The following is a 24615-nucleotide window of genomic DNA, read 5'->3' as shown; positions in this document are numbered from 1 at the left end:
AAGCTCTCCAGCACAACATAAAATCTGGGGCTCTGTGCTTTCCTTCGTTCTGAACAAGTGTTACTGTTTTCTGCACAAAAGCGATTCTGCGAAGCAATTTGAACACTTCTGCTTCCCAGGCACAGAGAAGGTGCTAGCAGGGAATTCTCTGCCTGCTTTTCCCCAGTGCTTTGCAAGCTCTCCAGGACAACATAAAATCTGGGGCTCTGTGCTTTCTTTCGTTCTGAACAAGTGTTACTGTTTTCTGCACAAAAGCGATTCTGCGAAGCAATTTGAACACTTCTGCTTCCCAGGCACAGAGAAGGTGCTAGCAGGGAATTCTCTGCCTGCCTTTCCCCAGTGCTCTGCAAGCTCTCCAGGACAACATAAAATCTGGGGCTCTGTGCTTTCCTTCGTTCTGAACAAGTGTTACTGTTTTCTGCACAAAAGCGATTCTGCGAAGCAATGTGAACACTTCTGTTTCCCAGGCACAGAGAAGGTGGTAGCAGGGAATTCTCTGCCTGCTTTTCCCCAGTGCTCTGCAAGCTCTCCAGGACAACATAAAATCTGGGGCTCTGTGCTTTCTTTCGTTCTGAACAAGTGTTAATGTTTTCTGCACAAAAGCGATTCTGCGAAGCAATGTGAACACTTCTGCTTCCCAGGCACAGAGAAGGTGCTAGCAGGGAATTCTCTGCCTGCTTTTCCCCAGTGCTCTGCAAGCTCTCCAGGACAACATAAAATCTGGGGCTCTGTGCTTTCTTTCATTCTGAACAAGTGTTACTGTTTTCTGCACAAAAGCGATTCTGCGAAGCAATGTGAACACTTCTGCTTCCCAGGCACAGAGAAGGTGCTAGCAGGGAATTCTCTGCCTGCTTTTCCCCAGTTATCTGCAAGCTCTCCAGGACAACATAAAATCTGGGGCTCTGTGCTTTCTTTCATTCTGAACAAGTGTTACTGTTTTCTGCACAAAAGCGATTCTGCGAAGCAATGTGAACACTTCTGCTTCCCAGGCACAGAGAAGGTGCTAGCAGGGAATTCTCTGCCTGCTTTTCCCCACTGCTCTGCAAGCTCTCCAGGACAACATAAAATCTGGGGCTCTGTGCTTTCTTTCGTTCTGAACAAGTGTTACTGTTTTCTGCACAAAAGCGATTCTGCGAAGCAATGTGAACACTTCTGCTTCCCAGGCACAGAGAAGGTGCTAGCAGGGAATTCTCTGCCTGCCTTTCCCCAGTGCTCTGCAAGCTCTCCAGGACAACATAAAATCTGGGGCTCTGTGCTTTCTTTCGTTCTGAACAAGTGTTACTGTTTTCTGCACAAAAGCGATTCTGCGAAGCAATGTGAACAAGCACAAAGAAGGTGCTAGCAGGGAATTCTCTGCCTGCCTTTCCCCACTGCTCTGCAAGCTCTCCAGGACAACAGCAAATCTGGGGCTCTGTGCTTTCTTTCGTTCTGAACAACTGTTACTGTTTTCTGCACAAAAGCGATTCTGCGAAGCAATGTGAACACTTCTGTTTCCCAGGCACAGAGAAGGTGCTAGCAGGGAATTCTCTGCCTGCTTTTCCCCAGTGCTCTGCAAGCTCTCCAGGACAACATAAAATCTGGGGCTCTGTGCTTTCTTTCGTTCTGAACAAGTGTTACTGTTTTCTGCACAAAAGCGATTCTGCGAAGCAATGTGAACACTTCTGCTTCCCAGGCACAGAGAAGGTGCTAGCAGGGAATTCTCTGCCTGCTTTTCCCCAGTGCTCTGCAAGCTCTCCAGCACAACATAAAATCTGGGGCTCTGTGCTTTCCTTCGTTCTGAACAAGTGTTACTGTTTTCTGCACAAAAGCGATTCTGCGAAGCAATGTGAAGACTTCTGCTTCCCAGGCACAGAGAAGGTGCTAGCAGGGAATTCTCTGCCTGCTTTTCCCCAGTGCTCTGCAAGCTCTCCAGGACAACATAAAATCTGGGGCTCTGTGCTTTCTTTCGTTCTGAACAAGTGTTACTGTTTTCTGCACAAAAGCGATTCTGCGAAGCAATTTGAACACTTCTGCTTCCCAGGCACAGAGAAGGTGCTAGCAGGGAATTCTCTGCCTGCCTTTCCCCAGTGCTCTGCAAGCTCTCCAGGACAACATAAAATCTGGGGCTCTGTGCTTTCCTTCATTCTGAACAAGTGTTACTGTTTTCTGCACAAAAGCGATTCTGCGAAGCAATGTGAACACTTCTGTTTCCCAGGCACAGAGAAGGTGGTAGCAGGGAATTCTCTGCCTGCTTTTCCCCAGTGCTCTGCAAGCTCTCCAGGACAACATAAAATCTGGGGCTCTGTGCTTTCTTTCGTTCTGAACAAGTGTTACTGTTTTCTGCACAAATGCGATTCTGCGAAGCAATGTGAACACTTCTGCTTCCCAGGCACAGAGAAGGTGCTAGCAGGGAATTCTCTGCCTGCTTTTCCCCAGTGCTCTGCAAGCTCTCCAGGACAACATAAAATCTGGGGCTCTGTGCTTTCTTTCATTCTGAACAAGTGTTACTGTTTTCTGCACAAAAGCGATTCTGCGAAGCAATGTGAAGACTTCTGCTTCCCAGGCACAGAGAAGGTGCTAGCAGGGAATTCTCTGCCTGCTTTTCCCCAGTGCTCTGCAAGCTCTCCAGGACAACATAAAATCTGGGGCTCTGTGCTTTCTTTCGTTCTGAACAAGTGTTACTGTTTTCTGCACAAAAGCGATTCTGCGAAGCAATTTGAACACTTCTGCTTCCCAGGCACAGAGAAGGTGCTAGCAGGGAATTCTCTGCCTGCTTTTCCCCAGTGCTCTGCAAGCTCTCCAGGACAACATAAAATCTGGGGCTCTGTGCTTTCTTTCGTTCTGAACAAGTGTTACTGTTTTCTGCACAAAAGCGATTCTGCGAAGCAATGTGAACACTTCTGCTTCCCAGGCACAGAGAAGGTGCTAGCAGGGAATTCTCTGCCTGCCTTTCCCCAGTGCTCTGCAAGCTCTCCAGGACAACATAAAATCTGGGGCTCTGTGCTTTCCTTCATTCTGAACAAGTGTTACTGTTTTCTGCACAAAAGCGATTCTGCGAAGCAATGTGAACACTTCTGTTTCCCAGGCACAGAGAAGGTGGTAGCAGGGAATTCTCTGCCTGCTTTTCCCCAGTGCTCTGCAAGCTCTCCAGGACAACATAAAATCTGGGGCTCTGTGCTTTCTTTCGTTCTGAACAAGTGTTACTGTTTTCTGCACAAATGCGATTCTGCGAAGCAATGTGAAGACTTCTGCTTCCCAGGCACAGAGAAGGTGCTAGCAGGGAATTCTCTGCCTGCTTTTCCCCAGTGCTCTGCAAGCTCTCCAGGACAACATAAAATCTGGGGCTCTGTGCTTTCTTTCATTCTGAACAAGTGTTACTGTTTTCTGCACAAAAGCGATTCTGCGAAGCAATGTGAACACTTCTGCTTCCCAGGCACAGAGAAGGTGGTAGCAGGGAATTCTCTGCCTGCTTTTCCCCAGTGCTCTGCAAGCTCTCCAGGACAACATAAAATCTGGGGCTCTGTGCTTTCTTTCGTTCTGAACAAGTGTTACTGTTTTCTGCACAAATGCGATTCTGCGAAGCAATGTGAAGACTTCTGCTTCCCAGGCACAGAGAAGGTGCTAGCAGGGAATTCTCTGCCTGCTTTTCCCCAGTGCTCTGCAAGCTCTCCAGGACAACATAAAATCTGGGGCTCTGTGCTTTCTTTCATTCTGAACAAGTGTTACTGTTTTCTGCACAAAAGCGATTCTGCGAAGCAATGTGAAGACTTCTGCTTCCCAGGCACAGAGAAGGTGCTAGCAGGGAATTCTCTGCCTGCTTTTCCCCATTGCTCTGCAAGCTCTCCAGGACAACATAAAATCTGGGGCTCTGTGCTTTCTTTCGTTCTGAACAAGTGTTACTGTTTTCTGCACAAAAGCGATTCTGCGAAGCAATTTGAACACTTCTGCTTCCCAGGCACAGAGAAGGTGCTAGCAGGGAATTCTCTGCCTGTTTTTCCCCAGTGCTCTGCAAGCTCTCCAGGACAACATAAAATCTGGGGCTCTGTGCTTTCTTTCGTTCTGAACAAGTGTTACTGTTTTCTGCACAAAAGCGATTCTGCGAAGCAATGTGAACACTTCTGCTTCCCAGGCACAGAGAAGGTGCTAGCAGGGAATTCTCTGCCTGCCTTTCCCCAGTGCTCTGCAAGCTCTCCAGGACAACATAAAATCTGGGGCTCTGTGCTTTCCTTCGTTCTGAACAACTGTTACTGTTTTCTGCACAAAAGCGATTCTGCGAAGCAATGGGAACACTTCTGTTTCCCAGGCACAGAGAAGGTGCTAGCAGGGAATTCTCTGCCTGCTTTTCCCCAGTGCTCTGCAAGCTCTCCAGGACAACATAAAATCTGGGGCTCTGTGCTTTCTTTCATTCTGAACAAGTGTTACTGTTTTCTGCACAAAAGCGATTCTGCGAAGCAATGTGAACACTTCTGCTTCCCAGGCACAGAGAAGGTGCTAGCAGGGAATTCTCTGACTGCTTTTCCCCAGTGCTCTGCAAGCTCTCCAGGACAACATAAAATCTGGGGCTCTGTGCTTTCTTTCGTTCTGAACAAGTGTTACTGTTTTCTGCACAAAAGCGATTCTGCGAAGCAATGTGAACAAGCACAAAGAAGGTGCTAGCAGGGAATTCTCTGCCTGCCTTTCCCCACTGCTCTGCAAGCTCTCCAGGACAACAGCAAATCTGGGGCTCTGTGCTTTCCTTCGTTCTGAACAAGTGTTACTGTTTTCTGCACAAAAGCGATTCTGCGAAGCAATGTGAACACTTCTGTTTCCCAGGCACAGAGAAGGTGCTAGCAGGGAATTCTCTGCCTGCTTTTCCCCAGTGCTCTGCAAGCTCTCCAGCACAACATAAAATCTGGGGCTCTGTGCTTTCCTTCGTTCTGAACAAGTGTTACTGTTTTCTGCACAAAAGCGATTCTGCGAAGCAATTTGAACACTTCTGCTTCCCAGGCACAGAGAAGGTGCTAGCAGGGAATTCTCTGCCTGCTTTTCCCCAGTGCTTTGCAAGCTCTCCAGGACAACATAAAATCTGGGGCTCTGTGCTTTCTTTCGTTCTGAACAAGTGTTACTGTTTTCTGCACAAAAGCGATTCTGCGAAGCAATTTGAACACTTCTGCTTCCCAGGCACAGAGAAGGTGCTAGCAGGGAATTCTCTGCCTGCCTTTCCCCAGTGCTCTGCAAGCTCTCCAGGACAACATAAAATCTGGGGCTCTGTGCTTTCCTTCGTTCTGAACAAGTGTTACTGTTTTCTGCACAAAAGCGATTCTGCGAAGCAATGTGAACACTTCTGTTTCCCAGGCACAGAGAAGGTGGTAGCAGGGAATTCTCTGCCTGCTTTTCCCCAGTGCTCTGCAAGCTCTCCAGGACAACATAAAATCTGGGGCTCTGTGCTTTCTTTCGTTCTGAACAAGTGTTAATGTTTTCTGCACAAAAGCGATTCTGCGAAGCAATGTGAACACTTCTGCTTCCCAGGCACAGAGAAGGTGCTAGCAGGGAATTCTCTGCCTGCTTTTCCCCAGTGCTCTGCAAGCTCTCCAGGACAACATAAAATCTGGGGCTCTGTGCTTTCTTTCATTCTGAACAAGTGTTACTGTTTTCTGCACAAAAGCGATTCTGCGAAGCAATGTGAACACTTCTGCTTCCCAGGCACAGAGAAGGTGCTAGCAGGGAATTCTCTGCCTGCTTTTCCCCAGTTATCTGCAAGCTCTCCAGGACAACATAAAATCTGGGGCTCTGTGCTTTCTTTCATTCTGAACAAGTGTTACTGTTTTCTGCACAAAAGCGATTCTGCGAAGCAATGTGAACACTTCTGCTTCCCAGGCACAGAGAAGGTGCTAGCAGGGAATTCTCTGCCTGCTTTTCCCCACTGCTCTGCAAGCTCTCCAGGACAACATAAAATCTGGGGCTCTGTGCTTTCTTTCGTTCTGAACAAGTGTTACTGTTTTCTGCACAAAAGCGATTCTGCGAAGCAATGTGAACACTTCTGCTTCCCAGGCACAGAGAAGGTGCTAGCAGGGAATTCTCTGCCTGCCTTTCCCCAGTGCTCTGCAAGCTCTCCAGGACAACATAAAATCTGGGGCTCTGTGCTTTCTTTCGTTCTGAACAAGTGTTACTGTTTTCTGCACAAAAGCGATTCTGCGAAGCAATGTGAACAAGCACAAAGAAGGTGCTAGCAGGGAATTCTCTGCCTGCCTTTCCCCACTGCTCTGCAAGCTCTCCAGGACAACAGCAAATCTGGGGCTCTGTGCTTTCTTTCGTTCTGAACAACTGTTACTGTTTTCTGCACAAAAGCGATTCTGCGAAGCAATGTGAACACTTCTGCTTCCCAGGCACAGAGAAGGTGCTAGCAGGGAATTCTCTGCCTGCTTTTCCCCAGTGCTCTGCAAGCTCTCCAGGACAACATAAAATCTGGGGCTCTGTGCTTTCTTTCGTTCTGAACAAGTGTTACTGTTTTCTGCACAAAAGCGATTCTGCGAAGCAATGTGAACACTTCTGCTTCCCAGGCACAGAGAAGGTGCTAGCAGGGAATTCTCTGCCTGCTTTTCCCCAGTGCTCTGCAAGCTCTCCAGCACAACATAAAATCTGGGGCTCTGTGCTTTCCTTCGTTCTGAACAAGTGTTACTGTTTTCTGCACAAAAGCGATTCTGCGAAGCAATGTGAACACTTCTGCTTCCCAGGCACAGAGAAGGTGCTAGCAGGGAATTCTCTGCCTGCTTTTCCCCAGTGCTTTGCAAGCTCTCCAGGACAACATAAAATCTGGGGCTCTGTGCTTTCTTTCGTTCTGAACAAGTGTTACTGTTTTCTGCACAAAAGCGATTCTGCGAAGCAATTTGAACACTTCTGCTTCCCAGGCACAGAGAAGGTGCTAGCAGGGAATTCTCTGCCTGCCTTTCCCCAGTGCTCTGCAAGCTCTCCAGGACAACATAAAATCTGGGGCTCTGTGCTTTCCTTCATTCTGAACAAGTGTTACTGTTTTCTGCACAAAAGCGATTCTGCGAAGCAATGGGAACACTTCTGTTTCCCAGGCACAGAGAAGGTGGTAGCAGGGAATTCTCTGCCTGCTTTTCCCCAGTGCTCTGCAAGCTCTCCAGGACAACATAAAATCTGGGGCTCTGTGCTTTCTTTCGTTCTGAACAAGTGTTACTGTTTTCTGCACAAATGCGATTCTGCGAAGCAATGTGAACACTTCTGCTTCCCAGGCACAGAGAAGGTGCTAGCAGGGAATTCTCTGCCTGCTTTTCCCCAGTGCTCTGCAAGCTCTCCAGGACAACATAAAATCTGGGGCTCTGTGCTTTCTTTCGTTCTGAACAAGTGTTAATGTTTTCTGCACAAAAGCGATTCTGCGAAGCAATGTGAACACTTCTGCTTCCCAGGCACAGAGAAGGTGCTAGCAGGGAATTCTCTGCCTGCTTTTCCCCAGTGCTCTGCAAGCTCTCCAGGACAACATAAAATCTGGGGCTCTGTGCTTTCTTTCATTCTGAACAAGTGTTACTGTTTTCTGCACAAAAGCGATTCTGCGAAGCAATGTGAACACTTCTGCTTCCCAGGCACAGAGAAGGTGCTAGCAGGGAATTCTCTGCCTGCTTTTCCCCAGTTATCTGCAAGCTCTCCAGGACAACATAAAATCTGGGGCTCTGTGCTTTCTTTCATTCTGAACAAGTGTTACTGTTTTCTGCACAAAAGCGATTCTGCGAAGCAATGTGAACACTTCTGCTTCCCAGGCACAGAGAAGGTGCTAGCAGGGAATTCTCTGCCTGCTTTTCCCCACTGCTCTGCAAGCTCTCCAGGACAACATAAAATCTGGGGCTCTGTGCTTTCTTTCGTTCTGAACAAGTGTTACTGTTTTCTGCACAAAAGCGATTCTGCGAAGCAATGTGAACACTTCTGCTTCCCAGGCACAGAGAAGGTGCTAGCAGGGAATTCTCTGCCTGCCTTTCCCCAGTGCTCTGCAAGCTCTCCAGGACAACATAAAATCTGGGGCTCTGTGCTTTCTTTCGTTCTGAACAAGTGTTACTGTTTTCTGCACAAAAGCGATTCTGCGAAGCAATGTGAACAAGCACAAAGAAGGTGCTAGCAGGGAATTCTCTGCCTGCCTTTCCCCACTGCTCTGCAAGCTCTCCAGGACAACAGCAAATCTGGGGCTCTGTGCTTTCTTTTGTTCTGAACAACTGTTACTGTTTTCTGCACAAAAGCGATTCTGCGAAGCAATGTGAACACTTCTGTTTCCCAGGCACAGAGAAGGTGCTAGCAGGGAATTCTCTGCCTGCTTTTCCCCAGTGCTCTGCAAGCTCTCCAGGACAACATAAAATCTGGGGCTCTGTGCTTTCTTTCGTTCTGAACAAGTGTTACTGTTTTCTGCACAAAAGCGATTCTGCGAAGCACTGTGAACACTTCTGTTTCCCAGGCACAGAGAAGGTGCTAGCAGGGAATTCTCTGCCTGCTTTTCCCCAGTGCTCTGCAAGCTCTCCAGGACAACATAAAATCTGGGGCTCTGTGCTTTCTTTCGTTCTGAACAAGTGTTACTGTTTTCTGCACAAAAGCGATTCTGCGAAGCAATGTGAACACTTCTGCTTCCCAGGCACAGAGAAGGTGCTAGCAGGGAATTCTCTGCCTGCTTTTCCCCAGTGCTCTGCAAGCTCTCCAGCACAACATAAAATCTGGGGCTCTGTGCTTTCCTTCGTTCTGAACAAGTGTTACTGTTTTCTGCACAAAAGCGATTCTGCGAAGCAATGTGAAGACTTCTGCTTCCCAGGCACAGAGAAGGTGCTAGCAGGGAATTCTCTGCCTGCTTTTCCCCAGTGCTCTGCAAGCTCTCCAGGACAACAGCAAATCTGGGGCTCTGTGCTTTCTTTCGTTCTGAACAAGTGTTACTGTTTTCTGCACAAAAGCGATTCTGCGAAGCAATGTGAACACTTCTGCTTCCCAGGCACAGAGAAGGTGCTAGCAGGGAATTCTCTGCCTGCCTTTCCCCATTGCTCTGCAAGCTCTCCAGGACAACATAAAATCTGGGGCTCTGTGCTTTCTTTCGTTCTGAACAAGTGTTACTGTTTTCTGCACAAAAGCGATTCTGCGAAGCAATTTGAACACTTCTGCTTCCCAGGCACAGAGAAGGTGCTAGCAGGGAATTCTCTGCCTGTTTTTCCCCAGTGCTCTGCAAGCTCTCCAGGACAACATAAAATCTGGGGCTCTGTGCTTTCTTTCGTTCTGAACAAGTGTTACTGTTTTCTGCACAAAAGCGATTCTGCGAAGCAATGTGAACACTTCTGCTTCCCAGGCACAGAGAAGGTGCTAGCAGGGAATTCTCTGCCTGCCTTTCCCCAGTGCTCTGCAAGCTCTCCAGGACAACATAAAATCTGGGGCTCTGTGCTTTCCTTCGTTCTGAACAACTGTTACTGTTTTCTGCACAAAAGCGATTCTGCGAAGCAATGGGAACACTTCTGTTTCCCAGGCACAGAGAAGGTGCTAGCAGGGAATTCTCTGCCTGCTTTTCCCCAGTGCTCTGCAAGCTCTCCAGGACAACATAAAATCTGGGGCTCTGTGCTTTCTTTCATTCTGAACAAGTGTTACTGTTTTCTGCACAAAAGCGATTCTGCGAAGCAATGTGAACACTTCTGCTTCCCAGGCACAGAGAAGGTGCTAGCAGGGAATTCTCTGACTGCTTTTCCCCAGTGCTCTGCAAGCTCTCCAGGACAACATAAAATCTGGGGCTCTGTGCTTTCTTTCGTTCTGAACAAGTGTTACTGTTTTCTGCACAAAAGCGATTCTGCGAAGCAATGTGAACAAGCACAAAGAAGGTGCTAGCAGGGAATTCTCTGCCTGCCTTTCCCCACTGCTCTGCAAGCTCTCCAGGACAACAGCAAATCTGGGGCTCTGTGCTTTCTTTCGTTCTGAACAACTGTTACTGTTTTCTGCACAAAAGCGATTCTGCGAAGCAATGTGAACACTTCTGTTTCCCAGGCACAGAGAAGGTGCTAGCAGGGAATTCTCTGCCTGCTTTTCCCCAGTGCTCTGCAAGCTCTCCAGCACAACATAAAATCTGGGGCTCTGTGCTTTCCTTCGTTCTGAACAAGTGTTACTGTTTTCTGCACAAAAGCGATTCTGCGAAGCAATTTGAACACTTCTGCTTCCCAGGCACAGAGAAGGTGCTAGCAGGGAATTCTCTGCCTGCTTTTCCCCAGTGCTTTGCAAGCTCTCCAGGACAACATAAAATCTGGGGCTCTGTGCTTTCTTTCGTTCTGAACAAGTGTTACTGTTTTCTGCACAAAAGCGATTCTGCGAAGCAATTTGAACACTTCTGCTTCCCAGGCACAGAGAAGGTGCTAGCAGGGAATTCTCTGCCTGCCTTTCCCCAGTGCTCTGCAAGCTCTCCAGGACAACATAAAATCTGGGGCTCTGTGCTTTCCTTCGTTCTGAACAAGTGTTACTGTTTTCTGCACAAAAGCGATTCTGCGAAGCAATGTGAACACTTCTGTTTCCCAGGCACAGAGAAGGTGGTAGCAGGGAATTCTCTGCCTGCTTTTCCCCAGTGCTCTGCAAGCTCTCCAGGACAACATAAAATCTGGGGCTCTGTGCTTTCTTTCGTTCTGAACAAGTGTTAATGTTTTCTGCACAAAAGCGATTCTGCGAAGCAATGTGAACACTTCTGCTTCCCAGGCACAGAGAAGGTGCTAGCAGGGAATTCTCTGCCTGCTTTTCCCCAGTGCTCTGCAAGCTCTCCAGGACAACATAAAATCTGGGGCTCTGTGCTTTCTTTCATTCTGAACAAGTGTTACTGTTTTCTGCACAAAAGCGATTCTGCGAAGCAATGTGAACACTTCTGTTTCCCAGGCACAGAGAAGGTGCTAGCAGGGAATTCTCTGCCTGCTTTTCCCCAGTTATCTGCAAGCTCTCCAGGACAACATAAAATCTGGGGCTCTGTGCTTTCTTTCATTCTGAACAAGTGTTACTGTTTTCTGCACAAAAGCGATTCTGCGAAGCAATGTGAACACTTCTGCTTCCCAGGCACAGAGAAGGTGCTAGCAGGGAATTCTCTGCCTGCTTTTCCCCACTGCTCTGCAAGCTCTCCAGGACAACATAAAATCTGGGGCTCTGTGCTTTCTTTCGTTCTGAACAAGTGTTACTGTTTTCTGCACAAAAGCGATTCTGCGAAGCAATGTGAACACTTCTGCTTCCCAGGCACAGAGAAGGTGCTAGCAGGGAATTCTCTGCCTGCCTTTCCCCAGTGCTCTGCAAGCTCTCCAGGACAACATAAAATCTGGGGCTCTGTGCTTTCTTTCGTTCTGAACAAGTGTTACTGTTTTCTGCACAAAAGCGATTCTGCGAAGCAATGTGAACAAGCACAAAGAAGGTGCTAGCAGGGAATTCTCTGCCTGCCTTTCCCCACTGCTCTGCAAGCTCTCCAGGACAACAGCAAATCTGGGGCTCTGTGCTTTCTTTCGTTCTGAACAACTGTTACTGTTTTCTGCACAAAAGCGATTCTGCGAAGCAATGTGAACACTTCTGTTTCCCAGGCACAGAGAAGGTGCTAGCAGGGAATTCTCTGCCTGCTTTTCCCCAGTGCTCTGCAAGCTCTCCAGGACAACATAAAATCTGGGGCTCTGTGCTTTCTTTCGTTCTGAACAAGTGTTACTGTTTTCTGCACAAAAGCGATTCTGCGAAGCACTGTGAACACTTCTGTTTCCCAGGCACAGAGAAGGTGCTAGCAGGGAATTCTCTGCCTGCTTTTCCCCAGTGCTCTGCAAGCTCTCCAGGACAACATAAAATCTGGGGCTCTGTGCTTTCTTTCGTTCTGAACAAGTGTTACTGTTTTCTGCACAAAAGCGATTCTGCGAAGCAATGTGAACACTTCTGCTTCCCAGGCACAGAGAAGGTGCTAGCAGGGAATTCTCTGCCTGCTTTTCCCCAGTGCTCTGCAAGCTCTCCAGCACAACATAAAATCTGGGGCTCTGTGCTTTCCTTCGTTCTGAACAAGTGTTACTGTTTTCTGCACAAAAGCGATTCTGCGAAGCAATGTGAAGACTTCTGCTTCCCAGGCACAGAGAAGGTGCTAGCAGGGAATTCTCTGCCTGCTTTTCCCCAGTGCTCTGCAAGCTCTCCAGGACAACAGCAAATCTGGGGCTCTGTGCTTTCTTTCGTTCTGAACAAGTGTTACTGTTTTCTGCACAAAAGCGATTCTGCGAAGCAATGTGAACACTTCTGCTTCCCAGGCACAGAGAAGGTGCTAGCAGGGAATTCTCTGCCTGCCTTTCCCCAGTGCTCTGCAAGCTCTCCAGGACAACATAAAATCTGGGGCTCTGTGCTTTCCTTCGTTCTGAACAAGTGTTACTGTTTTCTGCACAAAAGCGATTCTGCGAAGCAATGTGAACACTTCTGTTTCCCAGGCACAGAGAAGGTGGTAGCAGGGAATTCTCTGCCTGCTTTTCCCCAGTGCTCTGCAAGCTCTCCAGGACAACATAAAATCTGGGGCTCTGTGCTTTCTTTCGTTCTGAACAAGTGTTAATGTTTTCTGCACAAAAGCGATTCTGCGAAGCAATGTGAACACTTCTGCTTCCCAGGCACAGAGAAGGTGCTAGCAGGGAATTCTCTGCCTGCTTTTCCCCAGTGCTCTGCAAGCTCTCCAGGACAACATAAAATCTGGGGCTCTGTGCTTTCTTTCATTCTGAACAAGTGTTACTGTTTTCTGCACAAAAGCGATTCTGCGAAGCAATGTGAACACTTCTGCTTCCCAGGCACAGAGAAGGTGCTAGCAGGGAATTCTCTGCCTGCTTTTCCCCAGTGCTCTGCAAGCTCTCCAGGACAACATAAAATCTGGGGCTCTGTGCTTTCCTTCGTTCTGAACAAGTGTTACTGTTTTCTGCACAAAAGCGATTCTGCGAAGCAATGTGAACACTTCTGCTTCCCAGGCACAGAGAAGGTGCTAGCAGGGAATTCTCTGCCTGCTTTTCCCCAGTGCTCTGCAAGCTCTCCAGGACAACATAAAATCTGGGGCTCTGTGCTTTCTTTCGTTCTGAACAAGTGTTACTGTTTTCTGCACAAAAGCGATTCTGCGAAGCAATGTGAACACTTCTGCTTCCCAGGCACAGAGAAGGTGCTAGCAGGGAATTCTCTGCCTGCCTTTCCCCAGTGCTCTGCAAGCTCTCCAGGACAACATAAAATCTGGGGCTCTGTGCTTTCCTTCGTTCTGAACAACTGTTACTGTTTTCTGCACAAAAGCGATTCTGCGAAGCAATGTGAACACTTCTGCTTCCCAGGCACAGAGAAGGTGCTAGCAGGGAATTCTCTGCCTGCCTTTCCCCAGTGCTCTGCAAGCTCTCCAGGACAACATAAAATCTGGGGCTCTGTGCTTTCTTTCGTTCTGAACAAGTGTTACTGTTTTCTGCACAAAAGCGATTCTGCGAAGCAATGGGAACACTTCTGTTTCCCAGGCACAGAGAAGGTGCTAGCAGGGAATTCTCTGCCTGCTTTTCCCCAGTTATCTGCAAGCTCTCCAGGACAACATAAAATCTGGGGCTCTGTGCTTTCTTTCATTCTGAACAAGTGTTACTGTTTTCTGCACAAAAGCGATTCTGCGAAGCAATGTGAACACTTCTGCTTCCCAGGCACAGAGAAGGTGCTAGCAGGGAATTCTCTGCCTGCTTTTCCCCAGTGCTCTGCAAGCTCTCCAGGACAACATAAAATCTGGGGCTCTGTGCTTTCTTTCGTTCTGAACAAGTGTTACTGTTTTCTGCACAAAAGCGATTCTGCGAAGCAATGTGAACACTTCTGCTTCCCAGGCACAGAGAAGGTGCTAGCAGGGAATTCTCTGCCTGCCTTTCCCCAGTGCTCTGCAAGCTCTCCAGGACAACATAAATTCTGGGGCTCTGTGCTTTCTTTCGTTCTGAACAAGAGTTATTGTTTTCTGCACAAAAGCGATTCTGCGAAGCAATGTGAACACTTCTGCTTCCCAGGCACAGAGAAGGTGCTAGCAGGGAATTCTCTGCCTGCCTTTCCCCAGTGCTCTGCAAGCTCTCCAGGACAACATAAAATCTGGGGCTCTGTGCTTTCCTTCGTTCTGAACAACTGTTACTGTTTTCTGCACAAAAGCGATTCTGCGAAGCAATGTGAACACTTCTGTTTCCCAGGCACAGAGAAGGTGCTAGCAGGGAATTCTCTGCCTGCTTTTCCCCAGTGCTCTGCAAGCTCTCCAGGACAACATAAAATCTGGGGCTCTGTGCTTTCTTTCGTTCTGAACAAGTGTTACTGTTTTCTGCACAAAAGCGATTCTGCGAAGCAATGGGAACACTTCTGTTTCCCAGGCACAGAGAAGGTGCTAGCAGGGAATTCTCTGCCTGCTTTTCCCCAGTGCTCTGCAAGCTCTCCAGGACAACATAAAATCTGGGGCTCTGTGCTTTCTTTCGTTCTGAACAAGTGTTACTGTTTTCTGCACAAAAGCGATTCTGCGAAGCAATTTGAACACTTCTGCTTCCCAGGCACAGAGAAGGTGCTAGCAGGGAATTCTCTGCCTGCCTTTCCCCAGTGCTCTGCAAGCTCTCCAGGACAACATAAAATCTGGGGCTCTGTGCTTTCTTTCGTTCTGAACAAGTGTTACTGTTTTCTGCACAAAAGCGATTCTGCGAAGCAATGGGAACACTTCTGTTTCCCAGGCACAGAGAAGGTGCTAGCAGGGAATTCTCTGCCTGCCTTTCCCCAGTGCTCTGCAAGCTCTCCAGGACAACATAAAATCTGGGGCTCTGTGCTTTCTTTCGTTCTGAACAAGTGTTACTGTTTTCTGCACAAAAGCGATTCTGCGAAGCAATGTGAACACTTCTGTTTCCCAGGCACAGAGAAGGTGCTAGCAGGGAATTCTCTACCTGCCTTTCCCCAGTGCTCTGCAAGCTCTCCAGGACAACATAAAATCTGGGGCTCTGTGCTTTCTTTCGTTCTGAACAAGTGTTAATGTTTTCTGCACAAAAGCGATTCTGCGAAGAAATGGGAACACTTCTGTTTCCCAGGCACAGAGAAGGTGCTAGCAGGGAATTCTCTGCCTGCTTTTCCCCAGTGATCTGCAAGCTCTCCAGGACAACATAAAATCTGGGGCTCTGTGCTTTCTTTCGTTCTGAACAAGTGTTACTGTTTTCTGCACAAAAGCGATTCTGCGAAGCAATGTGAACACTTCTGCTTCCCAGGCACAGAGAAGGTGCTAGCAGGGAATTCTCTGCCTGCTTTTCCCCAGTGCTCTGCAAGCTCTCCAGGACAACATAAAATCTGGGGCTCTGTGCTTTCTTTCGTTCTGAACAAGTATTACTGTTTTCTGCACAAAAGCGATTCTGCGAAGCAATGGGAACACTTCTGCTTCCCAGGCACAGAGAAGGTGCTAGCAGGGAATTCTCTGCCTGCCTTTCCCCAGTGCTCTGCAAGCTCTCCAGGACAACATAAAATCTGGGGCTCTGTGCTTTCTTTCGTTCTGAACAAGTGTTATTGTTTTCTGCACAAAAGCGATTCTGCGAAGCAATGTGAACACTTCTGCTTCCCAGGCACAGAGAAGGTGCTAGCAGGGAATTCTCTGCCTGCCTTTCCCCAGTGCTCTGCAAGCTCTCCAGGACAACATAAAATCTGGGGCTCTGTGCTTTCCTTCGTTCTGAACAACTGTTACTGTTTTCTGCACAAAAGCGATTCTGCGAAGCAATGTGAACACTTCTGTTTCCCAGGCACAGAGAAGGTGCTAGCAGGGAATTCTCTGCCTGCTTTTCCCCAGTGCTCTGCAAGCTCTCCAGGACAACATAAAATCTGGGGCTCTGTGCTTTCTTTCGTTCTGAACAAGTGTTACTGTTTTCTGCACAAAAGCGATTCTGCGAAGCAATGGGAACACTTCTGTTTCCCAGGCACAGAGAAGGTGCTAGCAGGGAATTCTCTGCCTGCTTTTCCCCAGTGCTCTGCAAGCTCTCCAGGACAACATAAAATCTGGGGCTCTGTGCTTTCTTTCGTTCTGAACAAGTGTTACTGTTTTCTGCACAAAAGCGATTCTGCGAAGCAATGTGAACACTTCTGCTTCCCAGGCACAGAGAAGGTGCTAGCAGGGAATTCTCTGCCTGCCTTTCCCCAGTGCTCTGCAAGCTCTCCAGGACAACATAAAATCTGGGGCTCTGTGCTTTCCTTCGTTCTGAACAAGTGTTACTGTTTTCTGCACAAAAGCGATTCTGCGAAGCAATTTGAACACTTCTGCTTCCCAGGCACAGAGAAGGTGCTAGCAGGGAATTCTCTGCCTGCTTTTCCCCAGTGCTCTGCAAGCTCTCCAGGACAACATAAAATCTGGGGCTCTGTGCTTTCTTTCGTTCTGAACAAGTGTTACTGTTTTCTGCACAAAAGCGATTCTGCGAAGCAATGTGAACACTTCTGCTTCCCAGGCACAGAGAAGGTGCTAGCAGGGAATTCTCTGCCTGCCTTTCCCCAGTGCTCTGCAAGCTCTCCAGGACAACATAAAATCTGGGGCTCTGTGCTTTCCTTCGTTCTGAACAAGTGTTACTGTTTTCTGCACAAAAGCGATTCTGCGAAGCAATGTGAACACTTCTGTTTCCCAGGCACAGAGAAGGTGGTAGCAGGGAATTCTCTGCCTGCTTTTCCCCAGTGCTCTGCAAGCTCTCCAGGACAACATAAAATCTGGGGCTCTGTGCTTTCTTTCGTTCTGAACAAGTGTTATTGTTTTCTGCACAAAAGCGATTCTGCGAAGCAATGTGAACACTTCTGCTTCCCAGGCACAGAGAAGGTGCTAGCAGGGAATTCTCTGCCTGCTTTTCCCCAGTGCTCTGCAAGCTCTCCAGGACAACATAAAATCTGGGGCTCTGTGCTTTCTTTCATTCTGAACAAGTGTTACTGTTTTCTGCACAAAAGCGATTCTGCGAAGCAATGTGAACACTTCTGCTTCCCAGGCACAGAGAAGGTGCTAGCAGGGAATTCTCTGCCTGCTTTTCCCCAGTGCTCTGCAAGCTCTCCAGGACAACATAAAATCTGGGGCTCTGTGCTTTCTTTCGTTCTGAACAAGTGTTACTGTTTTCTGCACAAAAGCGATTCTGCGAAGCAATTTGAACACTTCTGCTTCCCAGGCACAGAGAAGGTGCTAGCAGGGAATTCTCTGCCTGCTTTTCCCCAGTGCTCTGCAAGCTCTCCAGGACAACATAAAATCTGGGGCTCTGTGCTTTCTTTCGTTCTGAACAAGTGTTACTGTTTTCTGCACAAAAGCGATTCTGCGAAGCAATGTGAACACTTCTGCTTCCCAGGCACAGAGAAGGTGCTAGCAGGGAATTCTCTGCCTGCCTTTCCCCAGTGCTCTGCAAGCTCTCCAGGACAACATAAAATCTGGGGCTCTGTGCTTTCCTTCGTTCTGAACAACTGTTACTGTTTTCTGCACAAAAGCGATTCTGCGAAGCAATGTGAACACTTCTGCTTCCCAGGCACAGAGAAGGTGCTAGCAGGGAATTCTCTGCCTGCCTTTCCCCAGTGCTCTGCAAGCTCTCCAGGACAACATAAAATCTGGGGCTCTGTGCTTTCTTTCGTTCTGAACAAGTGTTACTGTTTTCTGCACAAAAGCGATTCTGCGAAGCAATGGGAACACTTCTGTTTCCCAGGCACAGAGAAGGTGCTAGCAGGGAATTCTCTGCCTGCTTTTCCCCAGTTATCTGCAAGCTCTCCAGGACAACATAAAATCTGGGGCTCTGTGCTTTCTTTCATTCTGAACAAGTGTTACTGTTTTCTGCACAAAAGCGATTCTGCGAAGCAATGTGAACACTTCTGCTTCCCAGGCACAGAGAAGGTGCTAGCAGGGAATTCTCTGCCTGCTTTTCCCCAGTGCTCTGCAAGCTCTCCAGGACAACATAAAATCTGGGGCTCTGTGCTTTCTTTCGTTCTGAACAAGTGTTACTGTTTTCTGCACAAAAGCGATTCTGCGAAGCAATGTGAACACTTCTGCTTCCCAGGCACAGAGAAGGTGCTAGCAGGGAATTCTCTGCCTGCCTTTCCCCAGTGCTCTGCAAGCTCTCCAGGACAACATAAAATCTGGGGCTCTGTGCTTTCCTTCGTTCTGAACAACTGTTACTGTTTTCTGCACAAAAGCGATTCTGCGAAGCAATGTGAACACTTCTGTTTCCCAGGCACAGAGAAGGTGCTAGCAGGGAATTCTCTGCCTGCTTTTCCCCAGTGCTCTGCAAGCTCTCCAGGACAACATAAAATCTGGGGCTCTGTGCTTTCTTTCGTTCTGAACAAGTGTTACTGTTTTCTGCACAAAAGCGATTCTGCGAAGCAATGTGAACACTTCTGCTTCCCAGGCACAGAGAAGGTGCTAGCAGGGAATTCTCTGCCTGCCTTTCCCCAGTGCTCTGCAAGCTCTCCAGGACAACATAAAATCTGGGGCTCTGTGCTTTCTTTCGTTCTGAACAAGTGTTATTGTTTTCTGCACAAAAGCGATTCTGCGAAGCAATGTGAACACTTCTGCTTCCCAGGCACAGAGAAGGTGCTAGCAGGGAATTCTCTGCCTGCCTTTCCCCAGTGCTCTGCAAGCTCTCCAGGACAACATAAAATCTGGGGCTCTGTGCTTTCCTTCGTTCTGAACAAGTGTTACTGTTTTCTGCACAAAAGCGATTCTGCGAAGCAATGTGAACACTTCTGTTTCCCAGGCACAGAGAAGGTGCTAGCAGGGAATTCTCTGCCTGCTTTTCCCCAGTGCTCTGCAAGCTCTCCAGGACAACATAAAATCTGGGGCTCTGTGCTTTCTTTCGTTCTGAACAAGTGTTACTGTTTTCTGCACAAAAGCGATTCTGCGAAGCAATGTGAACACTTCTGCTTCCCAGGCACAGAGAAGGTGCTAGCAGGGAATTCTCTGCCTGCCTTTCCCCAGTGCTCTGCAAGCTCTCCAGGACAACATAAAATCTGGGGCTCTGTGCTTTCTTTCGTTCTGAACAAGTGTTATTGTTTTCTGCACAAAAGCGATTCTGCGAAGCAATGTGAACACTTCTGCTTCCCAGGCACAGAGAAGGTGCTAGCAGGGAATTCTCTGCCTGCCTTTCCCCAGTGCTCTGCAAGCTCTCCAGGACAACATAAAATCTGGGGCTCTGTGCTTTCCTTCGTTCTGAACAAGTGTTACTGTTTTCTGCACAAAAGCGATTCTGCGAAGCAATGGGAACACTTCTGTTTCCCAGGCACAGAGAAGGTGCTAGCAGGGAATTCTCTGCCTGCTTTTCCCCAGTGCTCTGCAAGCTCTCCAGGACAACATAAAATCTGGGGCTCTGTGCTTTCTTTCGTTCTGAACAAGTGTTACTGTTTTCTGCACAAAAGCGATTCTGCGAAGCAATGTGAACACTTCTGCTTCCCAGGCACAGAGAAGGTGCTAGCAGGGAATTCTCTGCCTGCCTTTCCCCAGTGCTCTGCAAGCTCTCCAGGACAACATAAAATCTGGGGCTCTGTGCTTTCTTTCGTTCTGAACAAGTGTTACTGTTTTCTGCACAAAAGCGATTCTGCGAAGCAATGGGAACACTTCTGTTTCCCAGGCACAGAGAAGGTGGTAGCAGGGAATTCTCTGCCTGCTTTTCCCCAGTGCTCTGCAAGCTCTCCAGGACAACATAAAATCTGGGGCTCTGTGCTTTCTTTCATTCTGAACAAGTGTTACTGTTTTCTGCACAAAAGCGATTCTGCGAAGCAATGTGAACACTTCTGCTTCCCAGGCACAGAGAAGGTGCTAGCAGGGAATTCTCTGCCTGCTTTTCCCCAGTGCTCTGCAAGCTCTCCAGGACAACATAAAATCTGGGGCTCTGTGCTTTCTTTCGTTCTGAACAAGTGTTACTGTTTTCTGCACAAAAGCGATTCTGCGAAGCAATGTGAACACTTCTGCTTCCCAGGCACAGAGAAGGTGGTAGCAGGGAATTCTCTGCCTGCTTTTCCCCAGTGCTCTGCAAGCTCTCCAGGACAACATAAAATCTGGGGCTCTGTGCTTTCTTTCATTCTGAACAAGTGTTACTGTTTTCTGCACAAAAGCGATTCTGCGATGCAATGTGAAGACTTCTGCTTCCCAGGCACAGAGAAGGTGCTAGCAGGGAATTCTCTGACTGCTTTTCCCCAGTGCTCTGCAAGCTCTCCAGGACAACATAAAATCTGGGGCTCTGTGCTTTCTTTCGTTCTGAACAAGTCTTACTGTTTTCTGCACAAAAGCGATTCTGCGAAGCAATGTGAACACTTCTGCTTCCCAGGCACAGAGAAGGTGCTAGCAGGGAATTCTCTGACTGCTTTTCCCCAGTGCTCTGCAAGCTCTCCAGGACAACATAAAATCTGGGGCTCTGTGCTTTCTTTCGTTCTGAACAAGTGTTACTGTTTTCTGCACAAAAGCGATTCTGCGAAGCAATGTGAACACTTCTGCTTCCCAGGCACAGAGAAGGTGCTAGCAGGGAATTCTCTGCCTGCTTTTCCCCAGTGCTCTGCAAGCTCTCCAGACAACATAAAATCTGGGGCTCTGTGCTTTCTTTCGTTCTGAACAAGTGTTATTGTTTTCTGCACAAAAGCGATTCTGCAAAGCAATGTGAACACTTGTGCTTCCCAGGCACAGAGAAGGTGCTAGCAGGGAATTCTCTGCCTGCCTTTCCCCAGTGCTCTGCAAGCTCTCCAGGACAACATAAAATCTGGGGCTCTGTGCTTTCCTTCGTTCTGAACAAGTGTTACTGTTTTCTGCACAAAAGCGATTCTGCGAAGCAATTTGAACACTTCTGCTTCCCAGGCACAGAGAAGGTGCTAGCAGGGAATTCTCTGCCTGCTTTTCCCCAGTGCTCTGCAAGCTCTCCAGGACAACATAAAATCTGGGGCTCTGTGCTTTCCTTCGTTCTGAACAAGTGTTACTTTTTTCTGCACAAAAGCGATTCTGCGAAGCAATTTGAACACTTCTGCTTCCCAGGCACAGAGAAGGTGCTAGCAGGGAATTCTCTGCCTGCTTTTCCCCAGTGCTCTGCAAGCTCTCCAGGACAACATAAAATCTGGGGCTCTGTGCTTTCTTTCGTTCTGAACAAGTGTTACTGTTTTCTGCACAAAAGCGATTCTGCGAAGCAATGTGAACACTTCTGCTTCCCAGGCACAGAGAAGGTGCTAGCAGGGAATTCTCTGCCTGCCTTTCCCCAGTGCTCTGCAAGCTCTCCAGGACAACATAAAATCTGGGGCTCTGTGCTTTCTTTCGTTCTGAACAAGTGTTATTGTTTTCTGCACAAAAGCGATTCTGCGAAGCAATGTGAACACTTCTGCTTCCCAGGCACAGAGAAGGTGCTAGCAGGGAATTCTCTGCCTGCTTTTCCCCAGTGCTCTGCAAGCTCTCCAGGACAACATAAAATCTGGGGCTCTGTGCTTTCTTTCGTTCTGAACAAGTGTTACTGTTTTCTGCACAAAAGCGATTCTGCGAAGCAATGGGAACACTTCTGTTTCCCAGGCACAGAGAAGGTGCTAGCAGGGAATTCTCTGCCTGCTTTTGCCCAGTGCTCTGCAAGCTCTCCAGGACAACATAAAATCTGGGGCTCTGTGCTTTCTTTCGTTCTGAACAAGTGTTACTGTTTTCTGCACAAAAGCGATTCTGCGAAGCAATGGGAACACTTCTGCTTCCCAGGCACAGAGAAGGTGCTAGCAGGGAATTCTCTGCCTGCTTTTCCCCAGTGCTCTGCAAGCTCTCCAGGACAACATAAAATCTGGGGCTCTGTGCTTTCTTTCGTTCTGAACAAGTGTTACTGTTTTCTGCACAAAAGCGATTCTGCGAAGCAATTTGAACACTTCTGCTTCCCAGGCACAGAGAAGGTGCTAGCAGGGAATTCTCTGCCTGCCTTTCCCCAGTGCTCTGCAAGCTCTCCAGGACAACATAAAATCTGGGGCTCTGTGCTTTCTTTCGTTCTGAACAAGTGTTACTGTTTTCTGCACAAAAGCGATTCTGCGAAGCAATGGGAACACTTCTGTTTCCCAGGCACAGAGAAGGTGCTAGCAGGGAATTCTCTGCCTGCCTTTCCCCAGTGCTCTGCAAGCTCTCCAGGACAACATAAAATCTGGGGCTCTGTGCTTTCTTTCGTTCTGAACAAGTGTTACTGTTTTCTGCACAAAAGCGATTCTGCGAAGCAATGTGAACACTTCTGTTTCCCAGGCACAGAGAAGGTGCTAGCAGGGAATTCTCTACCTGCCTTTCCCCAGTGCTCTGCAAGCTCTCCAGGACAACATAAAATCTGGGGCTCTGTGCTTTCTTTCGTTCTGAACAAGTGTTAATGTTTTCTGCACAAAAGCGATTCTGCGAAGAAATGGGAACACTTCTGTTTCCCAGGCACAGAGAAGGTGCTAGCAGGGAATTCTCTGCCTGCTTTTCCCCAGTGATCTGCAAGCTCTCCAGGACAACATAAAATCTGGGGCTCTGTGCTTTCTTTCGTTCTGAACAAGTGTTACTGTTTTCTGCACAAAAGCGATTCTGCGAAGCAATGTGAACACTTCTGCTTCCCAGGCACAGAGAAGGTGCTAGCAGGGAATTCTCTGCCTGCTTTTCCCCAGTGCTCTGCAAGCTCTCCAGGACAACATAAAATCTGGGGCTCTGTGCTTTCTTTCGTTCTGAACAAGTATTACTGTTTTCTGCACAAAAGCGATTCTGCGAAGCAATGGGAACACTTCTGCTTCCCAGGCACAGAGAAGGTGCTAGCAGGGAATTCTCTGCCTGCCTTTCCCCAGTGCTCTGCAAGCTCTCCAGGACAACATAAAATCTGGGGCTCTGTGCTTTCTTTCGTTCTGAACAAGTGTTATTGTTTTCTGCACAAAAGCGATTCTGCGAAGCAATGTGAACACTTCTGCTTCCCAGGCACAGAGAAGGTGCTAGCAGGGAATTCTCTGCCTGCCTTTCCCCAGTGCTCTGCAAGCTCTCCAGGACAACATAAAATCTGGGGCTCTGTGCTTTCCTTCGTTCTGAACAACTGTTACTGTTTTCTGCACAAAAGCGATTCTGCGAAGCAATGTGAACACTTCTGTTTCCCAGGCACAGAGAAGGTGCTAGCAGGGAATTCTCTGCCTGCTTTTCCCCAGTGCTCTGCAAGCTCTCCAGGACAACATAAAATCTGGGGCTCTGTGCTTTCTTTCGTTCTGAACAAGTGTTACTGTTTTCTGCACAAAAGCGATTCTGCGAAGCAATGGGAACACTTCTGTTTCCCAGGCACAGAGAAGGTGCTAGCAGGGAATTCTCTGCCTGCTTTTCCCCAGTGCTCTGCAAGCTCTCCAGGACAACATAAAATCTGGGGCTCTGTGCTTTCTTTCGTTCTGAACAAGTGTTACTGTTTTCTGCACAAAAGCGATTCTGCGAAGCAATGTGAACACTTCTGTTTCCCAGGCACAGAGAAGGTGCTAGCAGGGAATTCTCTGCCTGCTTTTCCCCAGTGCTCTGCAAGCTCTCCAGGACAACATAAAATCTGGGGCTCTGTGCTTTCTTTCGTTCTGAACAAGTGTTACTGTTTTCTGCACAAAAGCGATTCTGCGAAGCAATGTGAACACTTCTGCTTCCCAGGCACAGAGAAGGTGCTAGCAGGGAATTCTCTGCCTGCCTTTCCCCAGTGCTCTGCAAGCTCTCCAGGACAACATAAAATCTGGGGCTCTGTGCTTTCCTTCGTTCTGAACAAGTGTTACTGTTTTCTGCACAAAAGCGATTCTGCGAAGCAATTTGAACACTTCTGCTTCCCAGGCACAGAGAAGGTGCTAGCAGGGAATTCTCTGCCTGCTTTTCCCCAGTGCTCTGCAAGCTCTCCAGGACAACATAAAATCTGGGGCTCTGTGCTTTCTTTCGTTCTGAACAAGTGTTACTGTTTTCTGCACAAAAGCGATTCTGCGAAGCAATGTGAACACTTCTGCTTCCCAGGCACAGAGAAGGTGCTAGCAGGGAATTCTCTGCCTGCCTTTCCCCAGTGCTCTGCAAGCTCTCCAGGACAACATAAAATCTGGGGCTCTGTGCTTTCCTTCGTTCTGAACAAGTGTTACTGTTTTCTGCACAAAAGCGATTCTGCGAAGCAATGTGAACACTTCTGTTTCCCAGGCACAGAGAAGGTGGTAGCAGGGAATTCTCTGCCTGCTTTTCCCCAGTGCTCTGCAAGCTCTCCAGGACAACATAAAATCTGGGGCTCTGTGCTTTCTTTCGTTCTGAACAAGTGTTAATGTTTTCTGCACAAAAGCGATTCTGCGAAGCAATGTGAACACTTCTGCTTCCCAGGCACAGAGAAGGTGCTAGCAGGGAATTCTCTGCCTGCTTTTCCCCAGTGCTCTGCAAGCTCTCCAGGACAACATAAAATCTGGGGCTCTGTGCTTTCTTTCATTCTGAACAAGTGTTACTGTTTTCTGCACAAAAGCGATTCTGCGAAGCAATGTGAACACTTCTGCTTCCCAGGCACAGAGAAGGTGCTAGCAGGGAATTCTCTGCCTGCTTTTCCCCAGTGCTCTGCAAGCTCTCCAGGACAACATAAAATCTGGGGCTCTGTGCTTTCTTTCGTTCTGAACAAGTGTTACTGTTTTCTGCACAAAAGCGATTCTGCGAAGCAATTTGAACACTTCTGCTTCCCAGGCACAGAGAAGGTGCTAGCAGGGAATTCTCTGCCTGCTTTT

This window comes from Strix uralensis, chromosome 22 (assembly GCF_047716275.1).
Source record: "Strix uralensis isolate ZFMK-TIS-50842 chromosome 22, bStrUra1, whole genome shotgun sequence".
In the NCBI taxonomy this organism is placed as follows: Eukaryota; Metazoa; Chordata; class Aves; order Strigiformes; family Strigidae; genus Strix; species Strix uralensis.
The sequence above is the reverse complement of the archived record's forward strand: the minus strand, read 5'-3'. Positions refer to the sequence as shown.